This window comes from Lycium ferocissimum, chromosome 2, assembly GCF_029784015.1.
Source record: "Lycium ferocissimum isolate CSIRO_LF1 chromosome 2, AGI_CSIRO_Lferr_CH_V1, whole genome shotgun sequence".
Taxonomy (NCBI): domain Eukaryota; kingdom Viridiplantae; phylum Streptophyta; class Magnoliopsida; order Solanales; family Solanaceae; genus Lycium; species Lycium ferocissimum.
This window is the reverse complement of record NC_081343.1, coordinates 3,270,952-3,288,500: the sequence shown is the minus strand read 5'-3', so window position 1 is coordinate 3,288,500 and position 17,549 is coordinate 3,270,952.

The window sequence follows — 17,549 nt, the reverse complement described above, 5'->3', positions numbered from 1 at the left end:
GGTTACGGTTTACTTTATGTCTAGACTCACGGTTAGCTGAAACGTATGTAGATAGTAGTGATTGAAGGGAAAGCATGATAGGTCTTTAGGCATGGTGTGGAGGTGAATTCCATCTAAGTTGGTATTGTCAACTATTATGGGCTCGTCACCATTAGTGTTCTGTTGATATCTTATTACGTGCGGGCTTGTCGCCCTTATTGCGATATTGTTATGTGGGCTTGTCACCATGGTTGTAATTTCATGTACTTGATATAATTGTCTCTCTATCTCTTGTTATCTCACTTGTCTCACGGAAGAGGAAAGGTTATTGCGAAATTGAATATTGAATTGCATTTCATAGTATGAATCTGTGGAACCTATAATTGCGGTGATTATTGAGGTTGAATTCATGCAAGTACATCCCATATTCTATGTATTATTTGATGTGATTATCACCTACTTGTATCTCTGCTCACATGTAAGCTCAACTCGTCCAAATGAAGGGAAGGATAATATTAATGATCGAACCATGGACAATACTTTGACTTATCCGATTTACACGTAATTGGTGATATAGTTGAGACCGACATCATGAATGACATACTTTCATATTACTCTTTATGTTCGTCTTGATGGTGAGGTGAGTGATTGAGAGACTCAGAGGTCTTTGCCTAGATTGAGAGTGACTGGTGAGACCGAGGTCTTTGCCGGGAGATGGGGAGTGAGAGAGACTTCCGAGGTCTTTGCAGATCGAGTGCGATTTATAGCCTCAGAGAGTTCTGCCCAGAGCACGAGTGGTACATGGACTTCGCGGGTCCCCCATGGGTCGCTGACTATGAGGCATTTCCATAGCATTTCGTGTGTGTCGAGAGTGGAGCGTGAGAGGCGACTTCTTGCCGCATCGCATAGCATTTGCATAGCACGACATGAAACCGCATTGCATTGCTCTCCATTTCCGATTGCTATTCGTACCATTGCATGGCATATTCTCTTCCGATTGATTCAGTTAATCGGGTGAATTATTGAGTTGTTGTTATTTGTAAGGTATTTATTTTTAGAGGGCATTGGACTTGAGGTTTAGAGATTTTCACCTAGGCTTATAACACGAGATATTGAAATCCCCGTGACTATCATTCTTGCAAGACTTCATATTTGCCTCTCGAGTCGTGTCTCGTGTTTGATTACTTATCTCGCTTACTTGTTAGTTGCTTCTTGTTTATATGCGTGAAGTAACCATTGTCGGCTATGATACCTACAAGCCTTGTGTTGTGCTCATACTACTCTTGTTACGCTCCGTGGAGTGTAGAGTTGTTTTCGGTGTGATGTTCCTGAGTCTCGCGACCGTTTCGAGGCAATCGAGAGGCGTTTAATTTGATATATTTGAGATCTGCAACCCGCAGTCTCTTCTTAGATTTATGGTTCCTTATCCTTAATCGAAGTCGTATCCGAGTTTGAGTCTGTTATTTACTTCATATTGTAAACTTCTTAAAGCTCTTGTACGAGTCTAGATCGGGTTTTGAGAATTTCTTATAATGAAGGTATTTCTTCCGTATCGTTTTAATATTTAAGCTTGTTGGAGTGTGTTTACATATTGTTATTCCGCATGTTGTATCAAATTGAGGTAGTTAGGGGAAGGGTTCGCCCACCAGGGGAGGTTAGTGTGGGTGCCCGTACGATCCGTGATTTTGGGTCGTGACAATGATGGAACATACAACTATTGTCATTCAACTTCTGCAATTCTTTTATGCTTTCTCTAGTGTAGACTGGAAGACATTAAAAATTAATTAATTAATAGAGCACACCGGTTCCGAACTCGGGACCTTACATTAGAAAATAAGAGGAGCAACCATTGTGTTGTAGACTTTCAACTGTTATTGTTTGTAACTCTAATTTATTTATTATAAGTTGGTTAAAACATATTCAAACATGTCACCCTCTAATACCACTTCATGTCTTTAATTTGAATATTTTAGCATATAAAGAGATATTAATTATACGCCTTTCATATGAAAACACATATATTAAGTAAATAGAAGTTAAATGTAGATTTCAAAGAAAAATTTGGATAATATAAAGGATAACAATCCTTTAAATGCAAGTTGGTCCCCTCCTTTAGATTATTATCATTTACAAATTTTCCCACTCAATGCTAAATTTGTGTTTATTTAACATTGTTAAGATTAACAAATCTCTCTTGATTTGTTACAAAGTCCAAAGATATATTAATCTCCTTCCCCCCCCCCCCCCCCCCCCACACACACACCCCACCAAAATTACCTCATTATCTAAAGGCTAATATTGACAAATTATCATTTGATTAATGACATTAAATAAACTTTTTTAGGGGCGTGTCACTCCCTAAAAAATTATTTATTTTAAAATGGATGGATTACAAATAAATTGAAAAACAAAGAAGTTAAGGGGGCTATTACATTACATTTCACGACCTTTGTTCAAATAAATCTCTTCAAAAAACATCCTAAAGTGAACAACCACGAAATTAGTCATATACGCTTATTTGAATAACTTTGTAATCAAGTCACTACATAATAGCTCTTTCACTTCTGCTTATAGCCTTATTGGCTTGTGGTTATATAGTAATTTGCGCAAAAACTAAATTGTATAAAATTAAGAATATATAATAAGAAACACAATAAAATTGTCAGAGAAAATAAATATCTCTTTATTTGTTAAAACATAAAACAAAAAAATGAAAAGGCATCAAGATGTATCTTATTTATTTGTTGTGGAAATAAATAAACACTTATTGAGTTTCTACTCTATTTTCGTGTAGGCTTCTACAATCAAGATAAACTAGGAACTTGTCTCAAATTTTCTAAAACTCCAAGACTATAAAAAAAAATTCCCTTAGCATACTTCATCTAGTCATATTAACAAATATCTCACTTATATATTATTCCACACAAAAAATAATTGTACAAAACTTGTTCAATCTAAGAAAAATATGACTAGAAAAATATAACTAGACTAGACTCTAAAAGCAGCGCTTGTCTTTGCATACTAGACTCTTAGACACAATCCGACCCCCTCTTATATAACCAGTTTAGTTACTCACAAAACCTTCTCTTTGAAGTTGGAATCCACTGAAGAAACTATTAGAAATTTTAAGTTGATAAATGACTTATAGTGCAATATATTTTGCCCCCGTTGAGAAATTCTAAGTAGTCAGCCTAACATATTTTTGGGTTGTCACTATAGGTAAAAGGAAGTTGAATGAGCTTAAAATAAGCGTAAAAAGGTATTCTATTCATGCATAAATAAGTTATGTCGCTGATTATAGGTACAAAAAGAAGTATTCAAGTCAAGGCAAAGGTTAGCGGCATTCGTTAGCAAGGCTAATGTTGTGGCTAAATTTGATTATACTTTGGAGTACAAGCGCGTTGATCAAAGAAAGGCCAATGTTGGGGGCGATGATCGAATCATCATATTATTGGCCTCGTATGCGGGATGATATTGAGGTGTATGTTCGCACTTGCCTTGTTTATGAACAAGATAAGGTGGAGAATAAGGCACCGAGGCTTGTGATGCTATCAATAGAGGGGAGAGAGCATGCAAACGGACTTCATTACGTGCTTGATTCGAAATTGTTGATCGATCTTCAAAGTTGGATCTTCATTCTATGGCTAGTGGCAAATATGAAGAATGGGGTTTTTAGATGCGAAGCATTGTGGTGTACCGAGGCACATTATTAGTGATAAAGTTCCTCGATTCACCGTGTGTTTGTGTTCGACTTGTTGGGGAGAATTGCATTTCTTGACGCACGTTGATCAACTTTGCTTTTATCACGTTCTTCTTCGTTTTGCTTTTGGGGAGCCTCGTCTCCACTGTGGTGTTAAGGCGAGACCTCTTCATCGATGTTGTAGATGCTCGTACACTTGTGGCATTGATCGACCTTGATAGTCTAATCTACTACTCAATGTTTCAGCCCTCGAAATATGCGGGCAAATCATACAATGAAATTGAGGTAAAAAGTAAAGAACACAAGTTTGGAGGCAAGGGCACTTTTCAATATTTGCCTAAGTGCAAAGATTACAAGATGATCTGCCCTAGTGGCTTACAAACATATATACAGATACAATATATCACTATGGGGCTAAATATACAAGGGAAAAAGGGCTTACAATATGCCTAAGCTAAAGGGGTAAGCATGTGGGAAAGGCTAGTCAACCTGGGAAAGGCTAGTCAAACCTTTCGCAAAATGGCAAATCTGCCTAGTGCTGTGGGGAACAATGTCGCCGTAAAACTGTGCCAAACTTCAGAGGAAGTCAATTTTTGCCTAAAAAAAAAGAAATCATCGGAGGCTTTTTAAGCTTTTTAGTTGCAAACTCACCGTTTTATAATCTCTCTTGAGATATTGTTGATCTTAGATAATATTTTATTAATTTTAGTTTTGAAAAACTTCATTCCCACCATGGCTAATTAACATTATTCTATAAGCAATAGGAAAAGAATCAAGTCTTTTTATTTGGTATTTCGATTTCATTATCTTCTACTTGTATTATTTCTCTTAACAGCATTCAAAAAAATAAATCTAAACCATAAATATCGTAATAACTATTTTGTGCTAAAGAAAGTTAAGACAATTCCTTTCAAACTCTCATCATCTAGTGATCTCAATTTTTAGGAAAGATTTTTCCAATCACACACCTTCACTAGCTAGTTCTTTGTTGGGAGTATTAGAAGTTGCATTTCTTTAAACAAAAACAAAAGACTTTATCCAAATCGTTAAACCCATTTTCTTTCTTTGCAATTTTTATCACGTTGTAAAAAAATATCTTGAGTATTTATCTTTTGTTGCTTATTTTTGATATCCTTTCTACTAGTAGATCTCTCAACTTTGTATCTATAGTATCCCATTGACTTCGATCGTATAAATTTTTAGTGGATGCAATTATTTAAATCATTTGAGCCGATCTCTCATTAACCTTCTATATTTTCTTGATGTTGTTAGCCATTGTTCATTTCGTTCCTCCTCGAATCTCTAAATACCTACTTGTCACTTTTGGGATTTAATAAATTCGACTTTTTCTTTTCTCTCTTTTTGCAACCAGATTCATATTTTCTAGTTGACATATTTGATAGAATAAATTCTAATAACTAAAGCAAAAATATCAATGCTAAAATCAACAATGACGTTCTCAATGAAATATAGCATAAAGTTAAAACAGTGCTCAAGCAAGTTGATATAACACAAAAAAATAGGGGCTAAAAGTAAATCTTTGATCTTTTGAACACTATGTTTTGCGTGTAGGAATTTTTGGAGGTAGGAGAGTTCAATATTTAATAAAAGAGTGAAGAAGATTAAAGGAAGAAGAAATACATAGATAGAACAATGGAATAGTTACCCAAATAAAAACGATACTATATACAGATAAAAAATATATCACTATAGTGCAATGTTATAATTATACAAGGAAAAAGGGCTTACTTTTTTTTCAAAAAATATGCCTAAGCTAAAGGAAAAGCATGTGGGAAAGGCTAGTCAAATGAAAATAAAACCTTTTTTTTAGTAAATATATATATACATATTTATATATATTAATGGCAAATCTGCCTAGATTACATCTCAACCATTTGGTGGGCTATTCCTATCACAAGGATTTGCATTTCTGTTGGGAATTTAGCTATGCATTTGTTGTTGTACATTATTTTGTGAAAGTTGGACTATTTGTCCAACAATTCTTGGGGATTAGAATGCCATTTCATTTTTTTTACTTTTGCCCATGCTTGTTCAAGACATTTTCACATGTGGCTTTGTAATTGTCAATAGTGGAGTAGACAACTGATTATTGTTTTTTAGCTCCAGATATTTTTTACTTGTTGAAGGATGGTTTGAATTGTCCCATGGCGTTAAGTGTAATCAATATTCAACACGGATATGAGGCTGAATATCTCAATTTTAATTTTAAAAAAATAAAATTTAATTTAAAAAATTATAACCTTTCAAAAAAAAAAGTTGTAAAGCAAGTTTATTATTTTTTGTCGAAGAACTTTGGAAATTTTTTTTTTTATTCAAGCAAGTCTTATTATAATATTTATAAATGCTATCGATCCTTTAAAGTACAAAAATTATTTCTAGGTATATAGTTTTAAAACTTGTCATCTTTAATTATTATTTATTATATTCTTGTAAGACCTAGGTTAATTTGTATAAAACAAACTAAAAAACACTTCTAGCTTATTGAAAGAATTTATTGTGTTAGATGATTCTAGAGAAATGAAGTACTTCCACCTCTGTTGAGAATAAAATACATCATTAAAATCATAAATGGGTTTAAGAAATACAATGAGTCTCTCAAATTGTCCATGATATCCGCAACTTTGATTAAAACTCTATGTTTGTCTTAAAAATTTCTGATGTATGATGTGTTCAATCTCTAATTTAAACTTCAAAGCTGAGTTGACAAGTAAATAGTTTCAACAATGAAAGTTAAAATGTTAAAAGTTAGGAATGAAAGTTTACTTTTATCTATTACAAATTTCTTATTTTGAAATTTTATTATTATTGTCCAAATTATATTTTTAATTAAAATATATGCTTTTACCCAGGTTTTGGATGTGTAAGAGAAGAAACTAGGTACATATATATTGACTTAAAAAAAGTGGGGCCCCTAAAAATAATCACTTGCCTTGTTATTCAGCCGGCCCTGTTCCTATCACGTTTCTGTTGGGCAGTACCTTGAGCATCTTGTATTGCGCCTTGTACTCCAAGGTGCATTAATTTTATCCCATGCTTGTTCAAGATTTCTTCCATGCATGACAACTCATTGGGCTCATGTTTTTGACTTGTTGAAGGATGGTTTGAATTGTCCCATGGCGCTAAGTGTGGGAAATTCAACACGGATATGGGCTGAGCAGCACACTGTGACAAATAAAATTTATTTAAAATATTATACAGAAAAAGTTGTAAAGCAAACTTTTTTTTTGTCGAAGTGGAAAATTTTATTCAACCAAGTAGAATATTTAAAATGCTATCGATCCTTTGTACTCAGGAACTTGTCATCAAAATTATCCTCTTACTACACGAAAAACAGAAAAACAACAAAATGACATCTACTTCTAGCTAGAAGTATTGTTTAACTGTTCTAAGAACTTCCACCTCTGTTGTTGACTGACCATGAAGTGTAATTGAAACACAATCTCTCGAACATTGTCCATGATATCCCTTTGGATGTATAGAAATCTTCTGACATGCAATGTGTTCAATCCAGATAACTGTTCGGATTTCAAATACTTATGATATGAGCCAAAATGTGTATTTTTATATGACAAAATTAACATACGAATAGAAAATTCGAGGCTCTGTAAACCCAATCTTGATGTACATTAATTGGGAATTTAAAATCACCATAGCTACTAAATATAAATAAATTATAAGGTAGTTATTATCAATAATTATATAGCCATGCCAAGTAATTATTCCTAAAATATATTCGGAGGACTATTAGTATTACGACCCCCCTCACTTCGTATTTGTTTTTCCATGTAATTGTTGATAAATTGACTAAGTGCTTTATGCTTAGAGGCAAGTATTTTTTAGGAATTAACATACTAATTTGGCTCTGTAAACCCATCACCCATGACATTAATTGGGAACTTAGACTTCTAGACCAAAAAGTTTTGATATCCGAAAGTACAACAAATTGAGGACCTTTCGGTCTCTTTGCTCTATAGTAATTGAAGCACTTTTACGGTTTTAGACATTAATGTTGAACAGATAAATTAAATTTAAAGGCCATAAAAGTCATTCCGTGTTTGAACAATATTTTGATCAATCAACAAGTATATTCATCCTTTTAATATATATATACACACACACAACATATGCGTTTCAATTAATAGATGTAGATCTCGGACCTATGAATGGGGATATTTCCAAAACTCACACAAAAATGGAAGTGAGTTAGACAAAAAAAAGAAGTGACTTGGACAAAAAGATAACTTTGCTTGACAATTAGGATCTCTTTACAAAGAAAAAATATGAATAGCAATCATAGATATCTTACCAATCCAATTGGATTTTTTTCTAAAAGGAGCCTGGATACTTCATTTTTTTAGTCCAACCAAGCCAACCATAGATTATTCTAGTTGAATTATTCTAATTGATAATAGTAATATGAATCCCTTCAAAAATGGATCTAAATGCACTTCACGCTTCAAATTTTTGGTGATTTAATTTATCTTTCTTGGACGAAACAGGGGATATCTCGATCGGGGGAGAGAGCAGGGAAAAATACCATATGACCCAATATATCTGAGACCCAATATATATATATATATATATATATATATATAGAGAGAGAGAGAGAGAGAGAGAGAGAGAGAGAGAGAGAGAGAGAGAGAGAGAGTTGTGTTTGTCTTCTCATACTAGACTCTAAGACACAATCTGACCCCCTTCTATATAATTAGTTTAATTACACATGAAAGCCTTCTCTTTGAAGTTGGAATCCTCTGAAGAAACTGTTAGAAATTCTAAGTTAAGAAATGGCTTATTGTGCAATATGTTTTACCCCGATTGAGATATTCTAAGTAGTCAGCCTAACATACTTTTGGGTTGTCACTAAAGGCAAAAGGAAGCTGAATGAGCTTGATAGCGAGAAGGAGGAAATGGAAAATGATTCCAGGGTTCAACAACATATCAGTGTAATTGAGGAGAAAGGTAATAGCTATGATCGAATAATTTGTGTGCTTGCACATTAAGTTAGCTCTTTAGGAGCATTTGCATGAAAGTCTTCTTTTTATGCTTCATTTCAATGGAATAAGACATAGACATAAACATTTCTATTTTTTGTGGTAAGTTTACCTGTTGGTAATTTTCTCAGTTTTAAATACTTTTCTCCCTTTTATTTACTTGTTTATTTCTTTTATTTGTTATAAGATGCCATGATCAAGAAGCTTGAAGCTACTGTAGTAGAGAAAGATCAGCGGGAGAAATAGTTGAAAGCTGATGGTATGCAAGCGGAACTTTCCTTTGAAGAATTTCCAGATGAAAATCGGATGAAAGAATCCTTCATAGCTTTTTTTTTTTTTTTTTGGTGCATTTGACCTACAACTGAGAAAGACAAGGCATCTTTTGAAAATAGACAATCTGCAACTTCTGCTAACGTGCAAGACAACATCAAAGACTTCTCTTTGAGGTTGAAAACCTTCGAAGAAACTTTTAGAAATTGTTAGTTAATAAATGGCTTATTGTGCAATATAGTTTTAAAAGTCTTTCAATCTACACTAGAGAAAGCATGGAACAAAATGCAATAGTTGTACTATTTCAGTATATTGATCACATCCTCCATATAAAACACTTAGGTCCCGAGTTCGAATCTAGGTGCACGCGTTTCAATAAAAAATATTTATTTTTAATTTTTCTTTTATTTAGATGATCACCAAACTTAAACAAATGATGTACAAAGTATTTTAATTCTTTTGAAAAATAAAAACTCACTTAGTTTTGCTATTTGATTAAGAAAACAATTATACAGAAGTTGTGACCAATATGCTACAACAATACAACTGTTGTTGTTCTACATCTGCAATTGTTTTATATATTCTCTAGTGTACATTGAAAAACTTTTAAAAATATTTAGTTAGGAGAATCAATACAGTAAAAAAAAAAAAAAAAAAATTTCAATATTTAACCGGACATTGAATGCAAAATAGAGTTGTTTATAAGTTTATAACTCATTTTAGTTCATAGTTACTTCAAAGTATAAGATTGTTAAAAGTGTATTTAATATGACATTTCATTGAAAATATAAGTCGTTTTTTGAATTTTCTTAATGAAATAGCAAAACTTAGTGATTTTTTGTTTTTCAAAAGGTGTAAATTACTTTGGTACATAATTTCTTTAAGTTTGGTGATCATCAAAGTAAAAGAAAAATTGAATTTTTTTTCTTTTTTATTTAGACTCTCACACGAGAACTAAGGATTCTAAACAGAGGTTGTGACCAATATGCTAGAGCGTACAACTGTTGCCATTCTACATCCACAATTCTTTTATGCTTTTTCTAGTGTACATTGAAAGACTTTAAAAGTTTATTAATTAAGAGAGCATGCCGGTTTCGAACTCGGGACCTTACATTAGAAAACAAGAGGAGCGACCATTGTGCTGGAGAGTAAGTGTAGATGAAGAGTGTAAAGGAAGATCATAAATTTTGGAAGGGAAAGTTATGGAGAGCATCACACGCTTAAGATATATTGCTGAATTTTTTTTTTTTCATATTACATTAATCTATGTAATAACACGTTAATCAATAAATTTAGTTTTGGAGGGAATTATTAAGTATTTTGGAGGGAACGTTTAGCATCTAATCTACAATGTAACCCCACCTAATGCACAAGGGCAATGTAGTACTTACACTTTCTTTGGACATTTTTTGGACAAGTCATTTTGGACAAAGATCATTTTTCTATAAATTTTCTATGTAGTTACTTGCTAACACTCAAAGATCAAATCAATAAGACTTTAATTATGAGTCACAACTTGTGATTTGTGAATTGTGATATGTAAAGGGGGATTTCGAGACTCCAAACTTTTATGGGGAGTCCATGTAAACCCATCCCAAAAATGAAGTGGGTTTGTACCTTGTCGGTGTTATGAAACAATAAACTAAAGCAAGAATATATGTAGAACAAGAGAGAAGAGAGTTCTTATTTATTTTACAGGATTTAAATACGATGAAAACATCTTCATTTATAGGAGAACTGACTTGGTGCCAAAGTCACAAACCCTAAAATCCCTCCTAAAGATAGGACATCACAATATTATAATAATATTTATAACACTCCCCCGATGCTTCATTTCGATAGATAATATGCCTCATTAAAACCTTACTAGAAAAAATCCGAGTGGGAAAAATTCTAGTGAGGGAAAAGATATATTTCTAATAATATACATTTTGGTTGCCTCATTAAAAACTACAAGAGAAAAACCAGCTGGGACAAAACCTTGTATGGAAAAAAAGACAACATGTATTAACTCCCACGATGAGAACTTGATCCAAATTCTTCGCATTCCAATCTTGTGCACCATCTTCCTCGAAAGTTGCGGTTGGTAGAGACTTGGTGAACAAATGACCATATTATCACTTGAACGATTTCTATTGCACGTTGATATCACCATTCTTTTGGAGCTCCGTGTGTGAAGAACAATTTTGGTGAAATGTGCTTTGTCCATCTCCTTTATGAATCCTTCAATTGGGCAATGATGCCGCATTATCTTCATATAAGATTGTGGTATTTTATCACATTTCAAACTACACTTTTCTCGAATTTGAGAGTGTATCATTGACCTGTAACCACACAACTTCATGGTTCGCCTCCATGAATAGCTATTATCTTAGCATGATTTGATGAGGTAGCCACAATAGCCGTTTAGATTCAAGATATGGGCAAAGACTCCCCACAAATAAATACATAGCTTTGTTTGAGATCTAGCTTTGTGTGGGTCAGATAAATACCTCAGACGATAACTAACAAGATCGGACCGTAATTGCTAGAATAAAATAAGCCTAAATCGATAGTCCCTTTAGATACCTCAATATTGTTTAATTCGCTCCAGTGTCTCCTTGTAGGAAAGCAGTAACTATATCTTGCTAACACATTAACCGAAAAAATGCTATGTCGGGCCTTGTGGTATTGGCAAGATACATTAATGCACCAATTGCACTAAGATATAGTACTTGTGACCCAAGAATTTCCTCATTCTTTTCTTGAGGGCTCTGAACGGATCTTTATTCGCATCAAGTGATCGAACAACCACGGAGTACTTAATGGATGTGCTTCATCCATATAAAATTTCAACACTTTCTCTCAGATAGGCAGATTGATGGATAAAAATGCCATTTATCAAATGTTCAATTTGCAAACCAAGGCATAATTTTGTCTTTCCAAGATCTTTCATCTCAAATTCCTTCTTTAAATAATCAATTGCCTTTTGAGCTCTACGAGTTCAATAAGGTTTATGTAAAATCAACATATACAATAAGTACAACAAACTCCGATATTACTTTCTTTATAAAAACACATACTGGCAAATTGCATCATTTTATAGCCTTCCTTCAACAAATATTCACTAAGTGTAGGTTATACCACATAAGCTACCGATTCTTAAACCATACAATGATCTTTGTAATCCGATCGAATACATTTCCCGAGACTTTGAACTACATGCTTCAAGCATCTTAAATCCTTCCCGGATTTTCATGTATATTTCATTTTCAAGTGATCCATATAGATAGAGGTAACCACATCCATCAAATGATCTCAAGTATCTACACAAGAGCTGAAAACTAATGAGATAACGTAACGTTATCGATCCATAACAGGGGAGTATGTCTTTCATAATCAACACCCCAAATTTTTTGTGAAAATCCTTGTGCAACAAGGCGTGCCTTATATCTTTGTATCTCATTTTTCTCATTTCTTTTTCGCACAAAAACCCATTTATAACCAACAAGTTTAATGCCATTAGGTGTTTGGACTAAAGTCCAAAATCTTCCGTTTGGTAAGCGAGTTTAACTACGATTCAATTGCTCCTTCTTGCCACTTTGGCCAATCACATCTTTCTTGGCATTCTTTAATCAGATTGGGTTCAAGATCCTCACTATCTTGCATAATTCTTGTTGCAACATTATAGGCAAAGACATAATCCACATTTATTTCTAATCGATTCAAATTAGTCCCAACATTAATTGGATTAATTGATATTTCCTCATTTCTTCGAGTCTCGTGTCTACCGATTCCTTCAAGGATATAAATTATTGTTCAAATCTTGAATTTCTTTACGAGGTTCTTTCGTAAAGTTGTCGTCTTGACCATTTATTTTTCTTTCTAGGATTTCGACCCTTAGAACCCAATAGTCTACCACGCTTCGGGCGTCTGACTCATATTCTTTATGACACTAAGTAGATGGTCCTACAGGGACATCAATCCGAATTGGGACATTCTCTCTAGGATATGTGATTTGGTAATCTTTTCAAATCCGTAAATGTGTCGGCATTTGATTTGTTATTTTCTCGCAAGTGAATAATCTTTTGGACCTCTTGCTCACAAATAGAAGCACGTTGATCAAGATGAGACAATGATGAATTATTCCTCAAAATTTCCTTTTTATTTCATTACTCTCCCCCTAATTTTGGGAAAATTGTCTCATCAAATCGAAATCCGCAGAATGAGTGCCGAACAAATCTCCGGCTAATGGTTCAAGGTGACTGAATGGAGGCGATTCAAACCCAACATATATTCTAATCTTCGAGACCCATCTTGTTGGCGATGCGGTGGTGCTTCTGTGCACATATACTGGCACATCCAAAAATTCTTAGATGGGATATATTAGGTTCGACCCAAAATCAAATGCAATGGAGAAAATTTATGATAGTTTGTCGGTCTCGAGACGAACATGTTGTTCTTCGCATGCAAAATAATAGCGTGACCTCTCAAATGTAAGTGGGCAATCTCGTTTTTCGAGTAATGGTCTTGCAATCAACTACGTACGTTTAATGGACTTCGCAAGGCCATTTTGAGGTGAACATGAGCTACAGATGCTTTCCAACTCTTTATCCCAATTGAGCAACAATAATCATTAAATGTTTGGGATGAAAAACTCCGTCGTATTATCAAGGCGAATAGACTTTCTCCGATTATCGAAATTGTGCCCGAATTGAATTATTTGTGCCAATAATTTCGCAAACGCCTGTGTCATGAGATGACAATAGAGGGCACACATGAGACCATCTAGAAAAGATCTATTAGGACCATAAAATATCTAAATGACTAACCAGGCGAATTGGTCCACAAATATCCTCATGTATACGTTCTAAAAATTGGGGATTCAAAGTCAACTTCAGAAAGGCGGTAGCTAATAATTAACTTGCCTGATAACAAGAAGCAAGAAAATTCATTGTTTAAAAGAATCTTGAGTATTCTTTAACGGATGCCCATTTGAATTTTCTATAATTCATCTCATCATTATAGATCCAATCGATCATGTGCCAAAGTACAACGTATCAGAGTCCGTAAACTTCGGTTTACTACGTAACGTACCTCAATTACACCAATTTTTGTCCAATATAAGCCAAGACAAAGCAGTGGAACTTTTTCTACAACAACTTTTCTCGCCGTAGACATCCTCGTGATACCAATATATTCAAGATTCATCTCATCCATTTTAATATGGTATCCATTTTGATGGATATCTTTAAAACTTAATAAGTTCCTTCGCACTTTGGGAGAGAACATGGCATCGCTTATAATGAGTTTTGTTCCCTTAGGAAAAATTATGGTGGCTCTTTCGAGCCTTCTCAATCAAATTGGTACTACCGTAAAATAAGTATTAACATTCGCTTTTACCCATAAGTAAAAGAAAAAATATCTTTTGTCCTTGAATATCGGTGCGTAGTGTAGAATCAATCAAACAAATGTCTTCATAATTGGATTTTAATCCAAACTTGCTTTGAGAGTTATCCATATCTTCAAATGGAATGACATACACAAGGACAAATTAATACACATTAAATAGTAGCACTGTCATACAATACAAAGTGAAAACTAAGTACTATAATGGCTATAATCTACTAAGCAATATAACAAAGAGACGTACACTTTCATGGTATATGCTTAAACTGATAAGTTTTCAGTTGTTTGTTTTGCGTCAAATAGTATTATGACCATATTGTTTAAAATAGATAACAATATGGTAAGAAACTCTAAATGGATACAACTTCTTACTTTTCAAATTTTAGAAGTTTTTCATGCTCACGGTACTTTTCAAAGAATCCTTTATTAACGTATCCAAGACTTCATATGATGATACTAATTTAATGAAATGGACAGTGGACTCATATATCCAAAAGGCCAAACAATATATTAAATGTATCAAGTGTCAGGCTTAATCCGAAACAAAAAAAAATAAAAAAAAATACTTACTATGTACGCCTAACATCTGACAAAGTAATAGTTGTGTACTTGGTTTTGATATTTTATATAGGATATGCATTACATTACATGACATGTTAGTGTCTGGATGGACATCAATATAGGTAAGCATGCATAATGCAAGGTCCTCCGTTGAAAAGTTTTAAAAACATATTAACATGCAGATACATATTAAGCAGTTTGTTGTATCACTATGCTTAATACTAAAACTAATCATAAACAAGAGTCACTGAAACACAATGCCATATATAGTCATTAAGTTTATTTGTAATGTGTTATTAAAAGATTAAACGGAATCAAATCAAATTTTCTATTAATAACCAACTATAACAAACTGACTAAATCTAGACTAATTAAAAATAGTACTCAACTAAATCGTATACATGGTCTTTTATTCATCAACTACTACGACCAGCAAAAAATTAAAATAAACAACTCAATCATCTCTAACCATTTAACCATCACCAATCAAGTGATCTATCTTTCCTTCAGATGCTCAAAGAAATCGCTAGCATCCAAGTGTGTGATGTCAATTTGATTTTCGTAGATAAAATTAGTTTCGAGGATTTTCTCTTTCTTTTTATTGATTCGATAAAGCTCAACTATGCTTCTGGCCATTTTATTGTGCTTCGGGGCCCAAAGGTCCACTTCCACCACATCGATAGCATTTATTTTCTCGAGCCACGTGCTTCCTCGGCACTTCATGCCTCTCATCCTTCTTTTTTCCCTTTGATGGTAATTTTTTCGATGGTGATTAACACCAGAAAAATAATTTCTTCCTTGACCATTATCACGACCACGACTATTATCACGACCAACTATTATCTTTTACGACCTTTTCCACGCCTAGAGTAGGCGGGCATACACCTCTCATTCACTTCTGGGAGAAGGGCCAGTCACAAGTAGGTCGATTCTCGTAATTTTTCATCAAAGAAATCATTATTTTGTTCAAATTTACGAAGACGAGCAATCAAATCACAATACTTTGTGAAACCTTTCTCTCGATATTCTTCTTTGTGAGCATAATTCTATGCATTTAAAAGTTTGGAGAACGTCTTTTCCAAATTTTTATCGTAATCACTAATCTTTTCTCCACATAGTGTCAATATAAGTAATTCCAAACATCTCGTAGGTTATACTTCATAAGCGATTTGAAATCTTCGTAGCCTTCGATTGATCCATTCGTGTCGTGCTTTTGGGAGGAAGACCATCTTCGTGGCCATACTTTCTTTCAAGTTTTTCCATAAAATGAGTGGATCTTAATAGTAAGATATTCAATTTTCAAAGCCCTCATCAAGATGATGACGTTGAATATATGCCTTGCATTTTCTGCATTGGATGCTTTTATTATTTTCTTTAATGGTGTCTCCAAGGCCCATAGCATCAAGATCGATTTCAAAGATCTAGCATCATTTAGGTAGTTAACTGTCAAATATCAATGGCAACGAACTCATTTTTGTAAGGTTAGCCATAAAATAGAGAATAAAAATAGACCTTAGCCTTCAAAATTTTCGAGGCAGGAAATTGTGCCTCGTACCGATGTTATGTTAAACAATAAACTAAAGTTAAAGAATATATGTAGGGCAAGTTATAGGCTATAGTTCTTATTTCTTATTAAGGGATTTAAATACACATAAAAGAACATCTCTATTTATAAAGAGATAACCGACGGCTACAAAAGCTCACAAACCCTAAAATCCCTCCTAAAAATAGACATCACAATATTATAATAATATTTATAACAGTCAACAAGTAGTTGAAGCTTGCAAATTGGTGACTTCCGTGGAGTGAAAGGACAAAAGCGTTATGATAGATTGATGGCCACTCCTCAACATTTGCCCATCCCACTATGTTATCTTTGTGTAGGAAAGGGATAAAAGGATATACGCCCTGAATATTCTAACATATTGCCCACTTTCTTCCATTTGCTTTATTCCCATGCCTTCTTTCTGTCTTTAACTTTCTTGAATTTTTTTTTTTTTAATTGAGTTTTTATAAGTTTAAGTTTTATGTACTGTTATTGTAAATAATTTTTTCGCATTATCAAATCATCCAATGAATATTTACAATTAACTCTTTTCAAATGTAGATTCAAAATCTTGAATACTGACAGTGTATATTACTTAAAATTTATTTCTTAAAACTATCCTCACCAAAATATATGCCTTTCTTGATTTCTTTCCTACTATTTTACGTTCACTGTAGATATTTTTGAGTAGGAAAATTATGTGCTTGTCCTACCATACTCTTTTTATGCTAACAGTATTAGTTGTTGTATTATGAAGTTCTTTTTTTTTTCTTTTTTTCTTTTTTTTCGGGAACCATGTTGTATTATGAAGTTTAATATATCTGATACGAGTTTATTGGGTTTGTTCGAATACCAGGCGTCAATTAGTTATTTTTTGACATAATGGAGGGACAATATTACTAAACTACCATTAGCATCTCACGTCTTATAAACCAATTTTGTGTGTCAATTACCAGACATAAGTGGTAATTCTATCCAAGAGTTGGAGGTCGAGATTGTGGTTATGAAAGGTTTGAGGAATGAGTTGGATTATCAAACTTATCACACTATTAACTTTTTGATATTTAATTAGGATAGATTTTTTAGTAAACTT